The sequence below is a fragment of the Eschrichtius robustus genome, chromosome 10 (assembly GCF_028021215.1).
Source record: "Eschrichtius robustus isolate mEscRob2 chromosome 10, mEscRob2.pri, whole genome shotgun sequence".
In the NCBI taxonomy this organism is placed as follows: Eukaryota; Metazoa; Chordata; class Mammalia; order Artiodactyla; family Eschrichtiidae; genus Eschrichtius; species Eschrichtius robustus.
In genome coordinates, this window is record NC_090833.1 from 106,648,085 (window position 1) to 106,666,204 (window position 18,120).

Consider the following 18,120-nt stretch of genomic DNA (forward strand, 5'->3'; position numbering starts at 1 on the left):
ATTGCCCTGGGAATACATGTGCTACATAGACAAGTGTTCGTTTCTATGATTAATTCAGCTGGCTAGAGCTTGGTACTAATGAGACCAAGGCCAAGGCTATTGGCTCTATCCCCAAAGGAGCTGTTAGCATCTCATGGCTCCAAAACCGAGATGACACCCTTCACCCTTGCACACAGTGGGATTGGGTGAGAGAGTATGATGTCTGACTCCACTTTCAATGCTTTTCCAACACCCCTGCTTTCCCCTCTAACACAATGCCTCTGCTCTGAGGGCACTGGCAGTTGGAATTTTGTAAGATGACAATCTAATCAATGACATTGTCTCCAGAGCCACACTGCACTTAAAAAGTAGAGGCTGCCTGCATTAGAGACAGCATAGGCTGCTCTGTTAGTCCTTTCAATGGGTACAGGTTGTGCCACCAATTGACTTTCACAGACAAATACAGCTTGAAAGAAAGCATGCTCAGGATACCCTGTTGCCTAAGAGTCTGACTAGGATCTTGCAAAAAACAAGCCTCTGTTCTTTCTCCACTTTCTAAGGAGTAGTTGGCAATCTCCAGCATGTACATTTGGAAAGGAATCGAGTTGGATGTTCTACCTGCGTCCCCTGGATCCTCTGCCTTGAAGAGTCCCATCACCTTAGCCCAAAGCCCTTTGTTCTGTGCCCCGTCGTGTAGGGCTTGTTTTCATTACCTCCACACCGTCCCTGTATTTATCAGGATTGTTCGAGTTGCAGGTAATTGAAACTCAACTCAAAGCCGCTCTTTTCGTGCATTCACATACCAGGGAAGGGTACTAGGTTTGCTCACAGAATGTAAAGAACAGCTGCAGGGATCAGAGTCTGAGAAACTGGAACGGGAACATGGCCCTCCCAGAGACCTCGCCCGCTCTCCCTTCCCCCTCTCCTTGTCTTGGCTTCATCCTGCAGAAAGCTTTTCTCCACGTGGTGGCCAGAATTCCCCAACGCACATCCTCCTAGCTGAGCAAAACCCGAGGACCACTACCTTCTCCAGAATCTTTACGATAATTGAAGAGAAGGGCTCTCTTATGTCTCAAAGATTGTTTTCTGAGGATTAAAGCACTGAGATCGGCCAGGTCTAGGTCACGTGTCCACTCCTGCAGCTGGTGTGTCAGGGAAGCAGGGGGCAGAGGCCGGCGGCGGCGATGCCCGCTGCGTGGTGCTGAGCGCCGAGCTGGCTCAGGCGCCGCTGGCCGACGTGGACACGCTGCTGGCCGACGGCGACGGCGCGCTCGGGCGCAGCGAGACTGCGGTGTCCTGCGCCGCCGAGCCTCCTGACGGCGCTGCAGGCGGGCGAGCGTCTCGGCTTCATCACCAACAACAGCAGCGAGACCTGCGAGGCCTGCGGCGCGGGGCTGCGGGCGCCTGGGCTTCGGCCGCCCTGCGGGCCTGGCACCAGCCGCAAGGTCCTCGGCCCGGCCTACTGCACCGCGCTCCACCCGCTCCAGCGCCGGGCTGGCGCGCCGGGACGAAGGCCTGCATGCTGGGCAGCGCGGCCCTGGGCTCGGAGCTGGAGGCCGAGGGCGTGGGGCCCGAGCCGCTGCAGGGTGAACCGCCCCGCTGCCTGGCTGTACGCGCCGCCCGAGCCCAAGGTGTGTGCCGTCGAGATGGGCTTCGACCAGCCCTTCAGCTCCATGAAGCTCCCCAAGGCCGTAAGCTTCCTGCAGCAGCCCGGCCGCCTGCTCGTGAGCACCGACATGGACGACCGGCTCCCACTTGAGAACGGCCGCTTCCTCGCGGGTGCCGGCTGGGCTGCCTCGTCCGAGCCGTGGAGACGCCGCCCAGCACCAAGCCCGGCCGCTTCTTCCGCCACTACGGGTCCCAGGAGTACGGCATCCACCGGCAGCGCACCGTCATGGTAGGTGGTCGCCTGGACACACACATCCTCCTGGGCGTCACTTGTGGTCTGAAGACCATCCTGACCCTCATCGGGAAGTCTCCACTCTAGGGGATGTGATAAAAGATTTAAAAAAAAAAAAAAAAAAAAAAAAAAGGGAAACGTGCTAAGAATAATAGTTACTGCAGTTCTCCTTAACCTTCCCTAAAGCTTAATTGGTTTGCTTAGAGCCCAACATAACAGTGGGCTCTTCTGACGAAGCCCAGAGTAATACAAATGCACATCAGAGAAAAGAAGTCTCTCTCTGATCATTTGGAATTTCATTTTTATATTGTCGTAAGAATATCATTTAGGTTCTTCTTTAATAGATAAGAAAACGGATTCACAGATAACTGAAGTGAATTGCCCAACACAGATTGCCCAGTTGGTGAATAACTGGACAAAAAGCTCAAATCTCGAACACCCAGGTTTACTGGTTTTTCCTGTGTTAGCCTACCTTCAACAGATTTGTTATCAAACTCATCACTGGTTTTGATGGTGGGAAGTTCAAGCAATGAATGAAGGTCCTCCCTGATGGTCTTCAAATCCCATTGCTAGGGCAGCCTCTTCTCTTGCCTCCAGGTCAGTAGGCGTATCTGTTCTTAGGGGTTAACGGAATAGGTGGGTCCAGTCAGCTGCAGACCCGGGACTCAAAGAATAAATCCAGGCCTCCTTGTCTTGGTCATGTGGGCTTTCTGGAGCCTGTGTCACAGTATCTGATCAGAAGGAAAGGAAGAGAGGGATCAAAATTCAAACCCGGTCTGGGATTCCACTTCTACTCAAGACGTAGAAAACCACAAGAGAACACTGCTTCTGCCCTAACAATGGGAAAAAGCTGGGTAACCTCTAAAATCATAACTTTTTTTTTCAGCCCATGAGAGAGCTAAGGTCACAAGGCAACCCAAATGGAATTCCAGGGTAGGAAGGGTAGTAAGGCCCTTCCAGGAAGGAAGGGCACAGAGGAACTGCTGTGCTTTTTGCAGAGCATGGGAAGAAGAGGTAACGGCCGGAAGCAACTGCCATTTTAGCAAGTTTTTAGAGGTCAAGTGTGGGCTGATGTTAATTGTTAGTTACTTGGCCATTGACTGTGTTGGGCACTGAGCAGAGGAGGGGCTTTTCCGAAGTGGTCAGCCTGATCTTGGCTCTCTTTCTTCTGGAGTACTGGAAGATGGGTGTATTGGTTATCTATTGCTGCATAACACATTATCCCTGTAAGCAGCTTAAAACATCAAACATTTATCATCTCGAAGTTTCTGTGAGTCAGGAATCCTGGTGCAGCTTAGCTGGGGACCTCTGACTCGGGGTCTCTCAGAAGGCTGCAGTGAATCTGTTGGTCATGGCTGTGGTCATCAAGGCTTGCCTGGGGAAGGGTCTGCGTCCAAGCTCGTGTCCATGGCTGTTGGCAGGGCTCGGGTCCCCACTGTCTGCTGCCAGAGGCACAAGTTCCTTGTCACATGGTCTCTATTCGGCAATTCTCAACATGGCAGCTCACCTCCCTCAGAATGAGTGGGTAAATGAGAGAGCCAGAGCGGATGCCACAGGCTTTTTGTCATGTCATCTCAGAAGTGACATCCCATCATTTCTGCTGTATTCTGTTCATTAGGAGTGAGTCACTAGGGCCGTTAAAACTCAAGGGGAGGAAACTGCACAAGGACGTGAATACCAGGAGGCGGGGATCATTGGTGGCCATCTTAGTGCCTGCCTACCACACAGGGGAAGACTATATTTAGGGACCCAAAGTTAACTATTATACCCATAGGGTAGGAGGTAGTAAGTAAGTGTGAGGGGTGTTATGTGCCAAGTTTTGCAAGTCCTGGAGCCTTGACAAGAAAGTTGGGGCCGGCAGGCAACAAGGATTTGAGACTCAGTTGGGTTAGGGTGGAAGGGCACCAAGTCTTAAGAATGATCAAAGAAGGAAGAAAACAAACACACGTGCCCAATGTTTTTGTTGTGTCATTAAATTCTTGAAACACAGCCATGCAAAAGGTATTAGCCCCATTTTACAGATGAAGAAATTAAGGCCCAGAGAGGTTAGCTCTCTTTCTCATGATTACACACGTATTGTGGTGATGGTTGCACAACTCTGTAAATATACTAAACGGTCATTGAATTGTATACTTAGACACATTCTAGGATGTGTAAATTATATTTCCATAAGGTTTTTTTTTTTTTTTTTTAAAGACCACACAGGTAGTATGTGGTAGAATGGGAAATTTCAGACCTAATTGTTTTAGACTCTGTATTAGTTTGCTGGGGCTGCCATAACAAAATACCACAGACTGGGTATTAAACAATAGGTGTTTATCTTCTCACCGATGTGGAGGTTAGAAGTCTGAGATCAGGGTGTTGGTAGGTTTGGTTTCTTCTGAGGCCTCTCTCCTTGGCATGTAGATGGCTGCTTTCTCCTGTGGCTGTTTTAACACCGACTCTCCTCTGTCCGTACACATCCCTGGTGTCTCCTTGTGTGTCCAAATCCCCTCTTCTTAGAGAGTCACAGGTCCGATTGGATTAAGACCCACCTTAATCATCTCATTTTAATTTAATCACTCCTTTAGAGACTTTATCTCCAAATATGGTTATAGCCTAAGCTACTGGGTATTATGACTTCAACATGTAAATTTTGGGGAATATAATTCAGCCCATAACAGACTCCAAAGCTTATGTTCTTTTGTATACACTTTTTAGACAATAGAAGTCTACTGTTGTATTTGTTAATGAAATCTGCTGATAAATTTATCCTGGCTTTATTAATATAATATTTGTTTTATTCGGGTAGAACAGTAATGGGAAAATTCTAATTCATACAGATAAGTATTTGCAAATGGTAACAGTTTTAAATGAGCTCATACTGCAGTCTCTAGATACTCTTCAAACAAATTGATTCAAAGCCCAAAAGAGGAATAGTTGGATTCTTTAAAAAGAAAAAAAAAAAAAAAAGGTTGAATGACTACCAATATTTAACATCTGTTAATATCATTTATCACAAAGAGATGTTAAGTAAAAAGCATCCAAAATGTAGGATAAATGCTGAAACTGTTTGTAATGTGCTGTTATCACGTCTTGTCATCTCTTTACTGGTTACTATACAACTGACCACACACTGGGAAAGCTCATCCTCCCAGCAGATGTGCGTGAGCCCGGCCCGACTTGGCCTGAGCCGGCCAACGCATGCAAAAGGAACATTTGTGCACAATCGTACATGAGGAGATGCGCATGGGCCTAGGTTTTGTAAAAAGTCCAGACACACAAGTTAACTTATTGGTGTCCTGATGTGTTAACATTTAATATTGAGGCATTTGACAGTGTATTTTACTGTTTTTTTTAGGTAAAAGTAATTTTTAAAGATACTTGAATCAAACATTTGTGGGACCCCAGTGAAACCTAGCGTTCAGGTATGCAGTTTGAAACTACCTGAAATATATACTGAGGCTCTCACGCCTCCAGGGGACCCGTCGGTTTAGAAAGACAGACCCCTGCCCCCTGGGCTTGTACCAGCTGTATCGGAGCATAAACTGGAGGATGGGAGACCCACTGAGGGAAAAACCAGGTGTGTGTTTGAAACAAAAATTCCAGCACAATTTGAACCAAACACTTCATTCTGGGTTTAAAGAGTGACTTGAGAATCCCTATTATCTTCTCTCCAGATCAATGACAAACCTTAGCATTCCTCAGGAAGAATCGAATGTCACTTAAAACTGCCTTTTTGTCTGCTTCCTCCCTCAATTAGAAGCCTTTGTAGGGCTGAGACCAAATGAGTCCATAAAAGGGCTTATTTACCATTTGGCGCTCAGCTGAAGCCAGTCTCACACTTTCTCCCTGGTTCTCATTTATTCTCTCTCCACACTCCTCTTTCCCATCTTTTAAACCAATTAGGGGAACTGCAGATTTGGTTCAAGTGCCACAAAAGCTGTTTTTTTTTTTTTGAGTATTGAGTTTTTCAGTCAACAAGGAGAGGCCAGCCAAGATCCCTTTATCTCAAAGATAAACAAAGGCAGCTAATGAGGGAGGTGGGAGGACTGGAGGAAGGAGAGCGACATTCTGGAAGCTTTAGTAATTTTTTGGAGGAGATAACATGATCTCACGCAGGCTGAAGTTTCTGCACTGGTTCAGCGGAGTCTCCAGATCACGCAGGGCTTATCCACTGGATGGCAACAGAGAGCCGTCTATGCCTTTGTCCCGGCTCCTGGCTGAACTTCACCTCCATGCTGCTGAAGTTTAAAATCCCCTCTCTTTATTGCATGGAACAACACCAAGAACTTTGCTTAAGAGCTGTCTGATTGTTGGCTGTTTAGACCCTACCTTCTCACCCTTTGCCCTTATCCTATATCTTCAAGTCCAACTGTATTTTTCCTTATAAGGAGCAGAGATTTGGGTATATACTGTCACTCATGTTTTAGCCTCTGGGGAAAACTGCCAAGCAACATTTTCCCCTTTCTCTTTTATGTGAGAGGGTTTGCTGCTCTTTGAAGTCTTTTTTTGTTGGTTTGCTTCAAATTGAGAAGAACTAAGTAGCCAGCCTTGCTGGGTATGAAATTGTTCACCACCTACTTGCAAACAACAGTTTGACCTGGTCCCCTAGCCTTGGCAAAGTCACTGCCTCCTGGCTTGGTTTGACCAGCAAGGGGGCCGTGTGAGGTTTTGTGGGAGGTGTGAGAGAAGAGTGAGGAAGGTCAAGGGGCTTCCTGCTCACGGGAGACGGAGCCTCGGTTATACAGGGCCAGCACCAAGGCCTGTGGGGGTTGATGCGCTCCTGGGACTTAATCGATGGCGGTGTTGTAAGAACAAAAAAATTGCCGAGGAGGAGTTGTAATGGGGTGTGGGGAAGAGAGAAAACAGCAGCTTCTTGCTGTAGCCATATAGCAAGTTTGAAATAGAAAGCTCTTTGGCTGTGAGTGCAATGGGTATGTGTAGGTGCCACTGGCTTGCCCGTCACTTAGGGAAAGGAAAGAAGGGAAAAGAGAATTAAGTTAGAAGAAGAAGACAAGAAAGAAGAGGGAGAAAGACTGAGTGGAAGAATGATGGAACATTCTCATGATGTAGGTCGCCGTTTAAGACAACCCCGGCTGGAACCCCCAGAGCCTTGCTGCTTTCGGGTCAGCAGCCACTCACCCGGCTCTCTGCCCAGGTCGTGTGTAGGGGGCACACCAGGAGCCAGATTCTGACCCCTGGGAAATCAAGGTGGCCACAGGCTGGCTGGCTGATGGATGCACAACTGGCAAATCCCCTGGGCTGTGGCTCAGAGTGGGAGTCAGAGAAGGCACGCCCCAGGGCAGTGTCTGTTTAGCGGAGAACTTGAGCAGGATTGTGCAAGTTCCCAAGGGGCTGGGCCAGCAGGAGAAGGCAGCGTGGCCAAAGAGGCCTGTGTGAAGGACAGAGAAAAGGAGAAAGAAGACGCTAAGGGAGGCTGCCTGACCACCGGAGTGTGACTCTTCAGGAGACCCTTAGGTGGGGATGCCCAGATTCTTCAAGGCTGGGACTTGTCTGTGACATCTGTTGAATCACATTGAATATAATCTCCTACTGAATCAAACAACACTACGTTGTACTGATACAGCCTTATATAATATACAAAAGAGGATGGTTCTTGGCTAACAGGATATTGGAGAGAGGGGAGAGGGACCTTCTCTTGAGAGGTGACAGCATTTGGTTCTGCTCTTGGCTAAACCAAGAAACCATTTTTCTACTTCAGAGCCTGTGTACGCCCATCTATCATGTTTGCAGCATTTTAGATTTCCTGAATGTTTAGCTGCCAAACATCTTCATTTCATGTCTAGCAACATTGAGGTCAGGGTATGGATGTACACTGAGTTTCTCAGACCAATTGAAAGTTCTGACTTGATTGTTGAATTATTTTTGTTGGCTTCAGCCCCTGGGAAAAATAAAACTATATATACATACAAGACTTCACATATTTCAAAGCACGGTCATGTCCACTACCTGCTTTGCTCCACGTAGCAATTGTGAGGTAGGGAGGGCATGATTAGTAGTCCTAACCTACCAGGTACAGATATTTTAGCCCAGAAAGAATTAAGTGACTTATCTATGGCCACCTGTAAGGTGCTAAAAGAATGGGGTGCAAGTCAGGTTTCCGGTCTCCCAATCTAGTGTTTGTTTTACTTTTTCGCTTGACAGTTATTTTTCTTTTAAAATATTTTACAAGATACCATAGTTACATTTATAGGATGCTCTATTAAGTATATCTTTATTTTTAGTTTCTTTGTTAGCTTCATCGTTATTCTCAACTTTCTTTATAAAGCGACAACAGAACATATGACATCAGAAGAAGCATCATAATGTCTCATTACCTTCCTTGGCTGTGTGCGTGGCAGGGGATAGGTAGAGAGTAGAGAAGAAAAAGCATCATAATGTCTCATTACCTTCCTTGGCTGTGTGCGTGGCAGGGGATAGGTAGAGAGTGGGAGAGATTTTAGGGCTGGAGTTTGGCAAAGGGAAACTGTAGGGTGACTCCATCCTCTCAGTTCCGGAACAAGCCCTTTAACATTTACAGTCCTTGCCAGTGTGTATTTGCTATTTTCCTTCTACTAGGACAATTGTTTATTTCTCTTGGCTACAGCTTTTGTGTATCTTAAAATGACTCAAGAACTCAAAGAACTTCTGCTCAAGTGAAGGAATCTGATTTCTCCTAGTAAGAGGTTTTTACCTGATGGTTAGAAGAGGGAATACTTTTTTAAGGGGAAAATATATAAGGTATTATCATTCTGAAGGATTCTTTGATTACGTCTTGATAATTTTCAGTGTAATGAGTTTGGGAAATCTCCCAAGCCATAGAACTACACTGGCAGACAGTGAAATGGTTTTAAAACTCTTCTTCAAGTTCGCCACTTTTGGTTGCTCTCTGTATTCTAAATCACCCAGACATCCAGTGGGATTTGGAACTGGCCGTAATGGAACCTCCAGCAGTAAGACTTCATTACACTATCCGTCATTTAATCTTCTCCTGTAAGATATTCCTAACACTGGGTCCCTTGGCAAACACCCTAAGGTAGTTTCATTTCAATATTGGCTTTGTATTTATATAACGTCTATATCTGAGGAGCTTAAAAACACTTATGGCCCATGCTTCATTACTTAGTTTAACCAAAAAGAAAGTCAACCCACTTCATATTAACAAATTTAAGTGCTCCCTTTGAGATAGGTAATAAGAATAGCACTTTGTCTGCATGACACATTTCTGTTCTAAGAAGCTTGAAGTAATTTGAGCAACTGAACTACCAGAGAAAATAAAGAACAGGGAAGGCAAGTGCTTGGTCTTAAGTAACCCAGTGAAATGGGGGCAGAGTGGAAATCAGAGATAGAATATCTGACTCGCCTGTTACCCTTCCGTTAACGCTGGTGACAAGTATGGTGACGGTAAATCTTTAAAAAGTGGAAGGGGACTTTCTTTTGTTATTCCTTGTTACAAATCTTGGGCCGTTTCGTTTTTTTTCTTGACTAAAAATCTGTATCTACTTGGAAGAATCTCCCACTCTTGCCTCTGCCTCTGGGTGTGAGGTTGAAGTCTTTATGTCCTGGCTGATTCTCCTAAGATGTTGGCAGACAGGGCAAAACATGATATGTGGTGAAGTCCCAGTTAACGCAGTACTTGGGGCGGCGGCAGTGGTGGGGAGTGAGGCGTTTTAGTTCTTTGAATCAAGTAGCTAAGTGAATGTTACGTTGTAAACCCTTCCCTTTTCAATGCTTGTTATCCCTTCTTCTAAAGCCGGGAGCCCCTGGTTGAGTCTCCCCTTGACGACGCAGGCTCTCAGAGTTCTCCGTCCAGACGGTGGCTCTTCATTGGCAGACTTGCTGATACATCAAACCTGAGAAGCAGGAACAACCGTGTTCTGATCTCCATCATGCACCCCTGGGCTGTATCGTCACCAAATGTTGGAGAACCGTTGTGCGTTTGATATTTACCTGTCCCTTGACCCCTCTTCTCTCTTCCCCTGAATCCAGTTCTTCCAGAGGCTTGGCTGGGTGACTCCTCATCCCACAAGGGTTCAGCATAGTGAAGAGGCACATGGGGGGTGGGGACTGTGTCTGAGAGTGTGGTGGGTGCTGCAGAAATCTGGGATTTCTGTCCTTCCTGTATCCCCCTCTGTTCTCCTCTTGCGAAAACTCAGAATGCAGTTCGGGAAAGGCAGAACTTTGCCTTGCTCTTTCTCCATTTCTTTTTTAATTGAAATATGTTTGACATATAACATTGCGTAAGTTTAGGGCATACAACATGTTGATTTGACACATTCACGTATTGCAGCGTGATTGCCGTTGGAGCGTTAGCTAACACCTCTATCACATCACATAATTATCAGTTCTTTTTTGTGGTGGGAAGAATTAAGATCTAGTCTCTTAGCAAGTTGGATGTTTATATCCATATTTTATTTTTTAAACTGATTCTGATGCCTGATCTCATAGCCTGTGCCCTGCACTATTCCTTTATTTGTCATTGAAGTTGGGGGGGAAAATAATAACATTTTCAGTCTCCTAAAAAGAACACTGGTGCCTCCTAAGAGAAATCTGACTTCCCAGTTCCCTTCAACAGCATGAGCTGGTTCCTCAAACACAGCCCAACAGGGAACTCCTCAGGGAAAGCACGGCGTAACTGGCCGTTCCTGTGCTCTTAGGGTAGGTTTCCTTGCTCCAAAGAAGTCTGATTTAAGCTAAAGGGAAATAGAAGCTGAGGGATCAATTGTCCAGAGACTCCAGGCTTCTTAGAGCACATTTTCCATAGCAGAGACCTCTGGGCTGCTTGGTGCAGACTCGGCAACCTGAACTTGGCCCTCATCTCAGAGCACATATGGTGTTCCACATCAGGATCACACACAGCAATGTACCATACTGCGCGTGGGGAAAATATTTATGGGATAATAAATGTGAGCAAACCACATTTGTGGTCGGTGCATAATTGCCAGTAGAATATGTAGATGAACTGATTTCTTATTTTCCCGTTTAAGGAGCTGTGGCCAGATGCCCCTTGAGACACACCTAGGAGCACAAACAGTTTTCAGCTCCGGGGCAAGGGATGAGGCTGGGGGAACAGGACAGCGTTAACTGGCTTAGGACTAATGCTTGTAAAGGACACTGGGACTTGCATGTGTGGTCTGGCTGAACAATGAACACAGATTTTTTTTTTCCTTTAAAAATGGATTATATATTTTTTATATATATGGAGTGTGGATCAACCCTGTGAAACAGACTTTATGTAGATCCTTGCAAGCACCAAGAAGAAAGCTAAGGTGATCGACCATTGTTTTGGGAAACATGACAAAAATCCAGGGGAAGTTACCTAATTCAGATAAACTTGTCTGTTTGCGGTGCAGATCTCACTGTTCAGGGATTTTGAGTCAAAGAATTCAGAAAGTACGTTTTCAACCACAAGCTGCATTGGATACCATGTGAACATCCCAACATCACTGCAATGTTACCGAGTAATTATTGTGCCTTGATTTGTAAAGAGCCCAGAGAAGAATTTAAAAATCTCAAAAAATAAATTCCAAAGGTTAGATTATTTTAAATTCCACGTTTAGTAACTGTTGTACAAGTATCTTAGCAGAGGGGCAGATTCATTGAATAAAGGAAATAATTAGTGTTCAAGTATCATTTGCACAGTTGTGTAAATTTTTAAACAACATTGAAAACTGAGGTTGTGTTTCTTTTTGTGGAAGAAATCTCTTGTAGTTTTCCTGCATGCCTGCCATTGTTATGCAGTGGGTAGATTTTCCTTCACATTCTTTCTCCATTATTGTAACAGACAAGTCTAAGACACTGTCTAATGTTAATGCTACACGCTGCTGCCAATTATAATCAGAGCTAGTCAAAATAAACAAATTAAACAAATAAACATGTCAAAACAGCTCTGAGTTAGCGAAAATAAGCCACGTCTGAACTCTCCCAGCGTTTCGGCATAAATGATGGGCTGTGGGTTGTAAAACGCTCCATAACATTTTTTCACCTTTGCTAGGGGGAAGGTGGGTCAGTTTAGAATTACAATGCCGCTCGACTTTGAGAAAGGGGTCTGCGGCTGAAACCAAATCAAACCCAAATGTTGCTGGCTTCACTGAGGGTAGTAATGATCTGCCGCATGCTCTAAATGCCTTAAAAAAGAAAGAAGGGAAGAAAGGAAAAGCAGTTGATTCTTTGCTGACGTGATGCCAGAACCCCTAAATCACTGGAGAGGTTGAACACAATGCAGGTGAAACTATACCAAAGGCGGATGTACATTTCAATGCGAAACATACTGTCACTGTGACATTTCCCAATCAGCACATTTAAAATACTAGGCAATTAAGTTAGAAAGCTCTCTTGGCTTCAAGAAGGAATATAAAAGATGACTTTGCTACCCAAGTAGGATATCTTGGCCAGAGCTTGTAATAAAGTGAGGGGTATGAGGTAGAAGTTGCGTGTGTGTGTGTGTTTAGTGGTATGTTAACCTATAAAAATATGGAGAGAGGTTAGGGGAGAAGGCTGTCTCTCTGGCAGGTGGTTCTCGTAAAAAGGTGATCTCTTGAAGTTCAAGAAATTTAAAAATAGCTACACCCACTCCTAGGAAGCTTGCCACAAAGCAGGTGATTCGTGCAACCCCCTGAGTATTCTTCATTCAACAAATACCGACCTAGCACCAACCCCTTGCCAGGCACAGGGCAGCCAAGGTGAGCAGGGCTCAGTCCATGCCTTAGAGGAATCTCCTTGGGTTCCCACTGGGAGGTTGAGATGCCGGGTGTCAGAGGGAAGTGGGTGATGGGCAGCAAGGAAGACCAAGGGAGGCTGACATCCCTTCTATTCCAGTTTCACCTTTCACTTGTCAGGGAAGAGGCTTTGGGTGCAGTTATACTCCAAGGAGAGGGGCTTTGCAAACTCCAGAAGACGGAGCGCTTGATTACTTCTCTAGTCTCCCATGGCTTTTATTTTTAATGTGCACTGCGTTTGGAAGGAAAGGGGCTGGGGGTGGAAATCATTGTGCCTTTGAAATGTTGTTTTCTGAGGACAGTATATAGAATCTTGGTTATTAACAACCTCTCACAAGACAGTTATTTTTGGAGTGGCCTCTTAGGAGGCAGCCTCTTGGAAGTGAACTCATTTATTTTGCGTCTCACTGTCCTGCCATTTCCTGCAGAGAGAGGGGAAAAGTGAAACCACATGTTTTGAGGAGCGAACGGAGGAAATCCCTCCGAAGACAAATGACGACTCCTCTCCCCTGGCAATTAGTCAAACCTGGGCTTCAGGCCAGCCCAGGTGTTCCCGACTGTGTATAAATTTGCCAAAGAACAATGAAAATAGCAGCTGATTGTGCTGACAGATTCTTCTGGTAATTTCCTGTTGTTTGGCATCTTCGGGTTACTTTCCCACAATTATGGCTGCTGATGAAGTCGGGGGCCCTTCGAAGTCATTTTCTAACTCTCTCCTTGCCCTTTTCTGCCATCCCACCAGCAAGCAGCCTCTTAGCCACAACCTAAAAGAAACGAGACAATCAAAATCTAAAAAAAAAAGTAAAGAAAGTATTTCAAGAGTTGTGGATATTCTTTTCCCCCTTTCCCAGATGTTTGAATTTAATCCCCTTGCAAAAATACATATTTTAATGAGTCTGAATTTAAAAGAGGGGGAAAAATGATTTGCACCTGCATCATATAGAGTTTCTTGGCAACCATGAGCTAGGATTCTGGTTCCTTCTGATTCTCCAACGTGCAAGTTGGAAGGTTTCCTTGTGTTGTCCAGAAATATCTAATCTCAATGAAGCTGGGTCATCTGGTGTTCCTGCAGAAAGAGATCGGACTGCAGTTGAGCAGTGACCAAGAGAGGCAGCCCCAGAAAAGATTGGGCGTCACTGTGATGTCCCCTGCCTTAAAGAAAGTGCCCCTGGTCGACTACTGCTCCCTGACCCCACTTGTCAGTTTAAGAAAATGAAACTACTATTATGTGTGGATGGAAGTTGTACTTGCACCCAAAGCATTTAGGGGTGAAATGAAAATAAGGGGAATTGCACAATTTTCTCAAATCTCCACATTATCCAATCTGTCAGGAAGCTGTGCATATTTTCTTGGTTAGAGCAACTATGTAAAAGATTTTTTTTTGGAGGGGATGGGGAGCTGGAGCTATTGTTGAGAAACTGCCAAGAAACTGGTTTCTTTCTCTTCACGTCCCCCGCCTCCTGGCCCCTCAAACCCTCAGAGGAGAGAGTCAACGTGAACACTACAATGTGGGTTTGCAAAAGGGTTGCTCAGGAGGTATTAGACTAGAGCATAATGTATTGAATTTTTCTAAACAGGGCTTCATGTTCCCTATTAATCAGGACTTGCAGTCAGGAGAACTGCAAACCAAATAAAAAATTCCAGGATAATCCACAGCATTTGAGAAGAGGGTAGAGCTCAGAACCTATCACATCTGACAAATGTTCTTGAGATTGGCTTTGAAGTAACTGTCAGTGTAGTCTGTGCTGGATATACTTTTGCTAGAAAGACTGCATTTCTTTTTGTTTTAAGGCGAGAATTGTGGAAAAAAACTCATCGAACGTATGCAGTTAAAGTCCAAAGGCAACTGGAAGACATTTTTCTAGATTCCTGGACCTCTTAAAAATAATAACAAAACATCCAGGTGGAGTAGGGTTGGAGGATGTCAAAAATGACTTGGGACATGGCAAGTGCTGGTTATTTGTGACCTCTTGATAACTCTTCCACCTCCATTCACATACTCTGTTACCGTATGTTTGGGGATGTTGATAAGGGGCACTAGTTTCATGTTTTCAGAAAAACACTTTAATTCATGTTATTTTTTGTTCCGTTCATCAAGACAGCCATTTGTTTACTCATTTTTTTAACTCATTAGTTGACAATTAGTTGAACACCCTCCAGGTGTTGGATATAGTTCAAAGTAGTTCACCTATACTATTGACCATAATTTAATCTCCTTTCTCCCTGTCCAAAATCCTATGCACCCATAAGGTCCAAGTTAAGCAGTACCTTTTCCGTGCCATCTTCCTTTCTTTGCATTCTGGTCCTTATTAATTTTCATTTTCTCTAACTATCAATGGCACATGTTCATTCATTCAAACATACTGAATGAACACTTAAAATGTGCATTCTTTCTTTTTTATTTATTTTTTGGCCGTGCCACGCGGCATGTGGGATCTTAGTTCCCCGACCAGCGATTGAACCCGCACCCCCTGCAGTAGAAGCGTGGAGTCTTAACCACTGGACCGCCAGGGAAGTCCTAAAATGTGCATTGTGCTAAGAGGAGGGATTACCGTGTTGATTAAGACGATCATGGTTCCTGGCCTTGTAGATCTTAAAGCAGAATGGTGGCAATAGCCAGTTTAACAAATACAATATGGCACACTAAATCCTGTGCTGTAGGAAGATCAGAGGCTGTGGGAACAGTGGGAGGGACCCCAATGGGTAAGTGACGTTTGAGCTAAGACTTGCAGGACGGGCAGTGGTCAGCAAGATGGGGGTGTGTGTACATATTCCAGGCAGAGGGAACAGCGTGAGCGGAGAGGCGTGCTGGGAAAGGAACAAAGGATGGGGAGTGACGTCTAATCCCCGAATGTTTTGGGAGCCGTGCAAACTTCCAGGCACGGATGGAGGACCAGGGAGGAAGGGGAGTGGTGAGAAACGAGACCTCAAGGGTAGGCAGAGGCCCAATCCTGAATGGCCTCTAAAACCAAGGTGAGGAATATGGACTTCATCTGGAGGAGGTGCTGTTGAAATGCTTTAAACAGGAAGTAACACGGTTAGACTTAGGATTTGGAACAGTGACTGTGCCCGAGATGTGGAGAATAGATGAGGGGGCAGGCGGTGAAAGCGAAGGTTGTCTTCGATGGAAGTCACCTAATTTTGTGCTCAATCATGTACCGTTTCTCTCTTCCATTGTTCTGTATTCATTAGCCTTTACTCTTCGGCCCAGTTACAAGCATCTTGATTCCAGGAACTGTATTTTTTCCCTCTGTGCACAGTTGATAGTAGATGCCCAGTAATAAATGCTTGTGGTCGTTTGATTTTATTTTTATGCTGCTTCCTTTTTAGTTTGCCATTTCAACACCTTATGGCAGTGCGATAGCCCTGCAGTGGGCAATAAACAGAGGGAGAATTTTTCTGGTTGGGTCTCATGAAAGCAATATCGAAACCTCAGTTTACCAAGACGAAAGTCCATCCTTTGCCTTCCTGCTTTCTTAATTCCCAAGAGAGAAGCGTTATGATTTTTTTGTGCCTTGTGCACCTCCCAACATTACAAGTCGGAGTACTTTTGCCAAGAGGCTATAGTAAGTGGTAAATTCCAGTTGAAGGAAAGTGGGACTTGTCCAGTCCGGCCAGAAGAGAGTGTTGGTATTGTTTGAAAGGCCACGGAGGTATAGATGGGTGGGGGATCCTCCTGAACTTCCCTGGAAAAGTGGCTCCCCTCCACCACCCACCAGGCGCATTCCTCAGTGTCCACCAGGGAATCCGACACCGTTAGCACTGAGTATTTATGACCGACATTTGCCAGTGATTATATTAACAGTCAAATGATTATAACTCTAAATGTGATTGTGTGTGTGTGTGTGTGTGTGTGTGTGTGTGTGTGTGTACACGCATCAGGGGGAGGTTGGTTGGGGAAGAGAGAGTATTCTCAAAGCCAATATATTGTCTCTTTTAAATGGTGTCCCCTGATACCAGATTGGAAATGTTGGTCGTGTACTTATGGAAGGACACAGAGCCAGAGGATGGAGACACTGGCGGGGGTGGGAATATTTCACAGGTGAAGATACTGAGGCCCAGAAAGGGGGTCTGCCTTGGCCACACAGTTAGAGACAGCATGGTTGGAACTAAAACGAGTCCTCTTGGTTCCCAGTTTAGTGGTCTTGCGATGGTGCCCTGGGGCTTTTCCTCTGTGTGTTTATTACCTTCACACCGCGCTTGTCTGAAACTGAGCCCCCGGGTTTTTGTACTTCTCGAGACATTTGATCTCTCCCCCACTTCCCTGCCATCTCTTGGGGCACCTGAAGCTCTTGTCTCCCCCGAGGATTGCAGGTAATGCTCACACTGTAGTTGTCCCTCCTTGTAATCACTTGACCCAGGAGCCCAGATTTCACCTGCAGGAGGTTAGGGCAATTGTTTATGTCACTAATCCTCCAAGCTTGGGCGCTGGCTTCTCTGTCTCTTCCTCCACGCTCCATAGCTCCTTGGGTCGCCTGGATTAACATCTTCTGTCTTCACAAGCTGTTGGCTGTGATTCCCCATCTTCATTCATTAATTTGCCACTTTCACATTTTTTCCCCATAGCTATATACAGCTATATTTTCTTTAAATCAACTAATTTTTTAAACTTAAGTACATTTATTTAAAACCTGTATAGCACTACCATATATTGGTAACCAGTATCATTGGCCAACATAGAAGGTAACTGTTAACAAAAAGAACAATGTTATTAAATTCTCGCCAGATTCACTTGAGTGCTGAAAGCTCTAAAGTTGAGCCCTGCTGTTTTTCTATTTTATTTATTTTTTTAAAAAAGTTGATTAACAAGTGGTGGAGAAGTTGTAAAAGCAGATTTCCCACTTGATTTAATCAGAATTATTAAAAGGCAACCAAGGAGATGAGAATTTTCCTATCATGTGCATCTGTGTTTTTATTTTTTTTATTTTTTATTTTTTTAAAGGAAAACGGAGCAGTGGGTTTTATTGGTTTTTTTTTTAATAGTAATCTTTTTATTTATTTATTTATTTTTATATTTATTTTTGGCTGTGTTGGGTCTTCGTTTCTGTGCGAGGGCTTTCTCTAGCTGCAGCAAGCGGGGGCCACTCTTCATCGCAGTGCGCGGGCCTCTCACCAGCGCGGCCTCTCTTGTTGCGGAGCACAGGCTCCAGACGCGCAGGCTCAGTAGTTGTGGCTCACGGGCCCAGTTGCTCCGCGGCATGTGGGATCCTCCCAGACCAGGGCTCGAACCCGTGTCCCCTGCATTGGCAGGCGGATTCTCAACCACTGCGCCACCAGGGAAGTCCCGTTTTTTGTTTTCTGCAGTACATCTTCATCAAGTGTCTTCTGCGTGCAAAGCATTGAGATATAAAAGATATACACAACACCACTGCTTACTTCCAGAAATCTAAATGTTCCTGTTTGGTAGCGGGGATGAGTCTGGGCCAGAGTGCACTGAAGAGGGCTTGGGAAATGGTTCCGGCTTGAAATGGCGAGAGACAAATGGCTCCTGGTTCTAGCAGGCTCCTTTGTATTGCAGTCTTTGTGAAGGGCACCCCCTGG

At 45.2% G+C, this 18,120-nt stretch overlaps 1 pseudogene; it reads left to right on the forward strand.

The window, feature by feature from the left end:
• Nucleotides 1–560: 560 nt before the first annotated feature.
• On the forward strand, nt 561–6,085 carry LOC137771015 (glycerol-3-phosphate phosphatase-like; annotated as a pseudogene).
• Nucleotides 6,086–18,120: the final 12,035 nt, after the last annotated feature.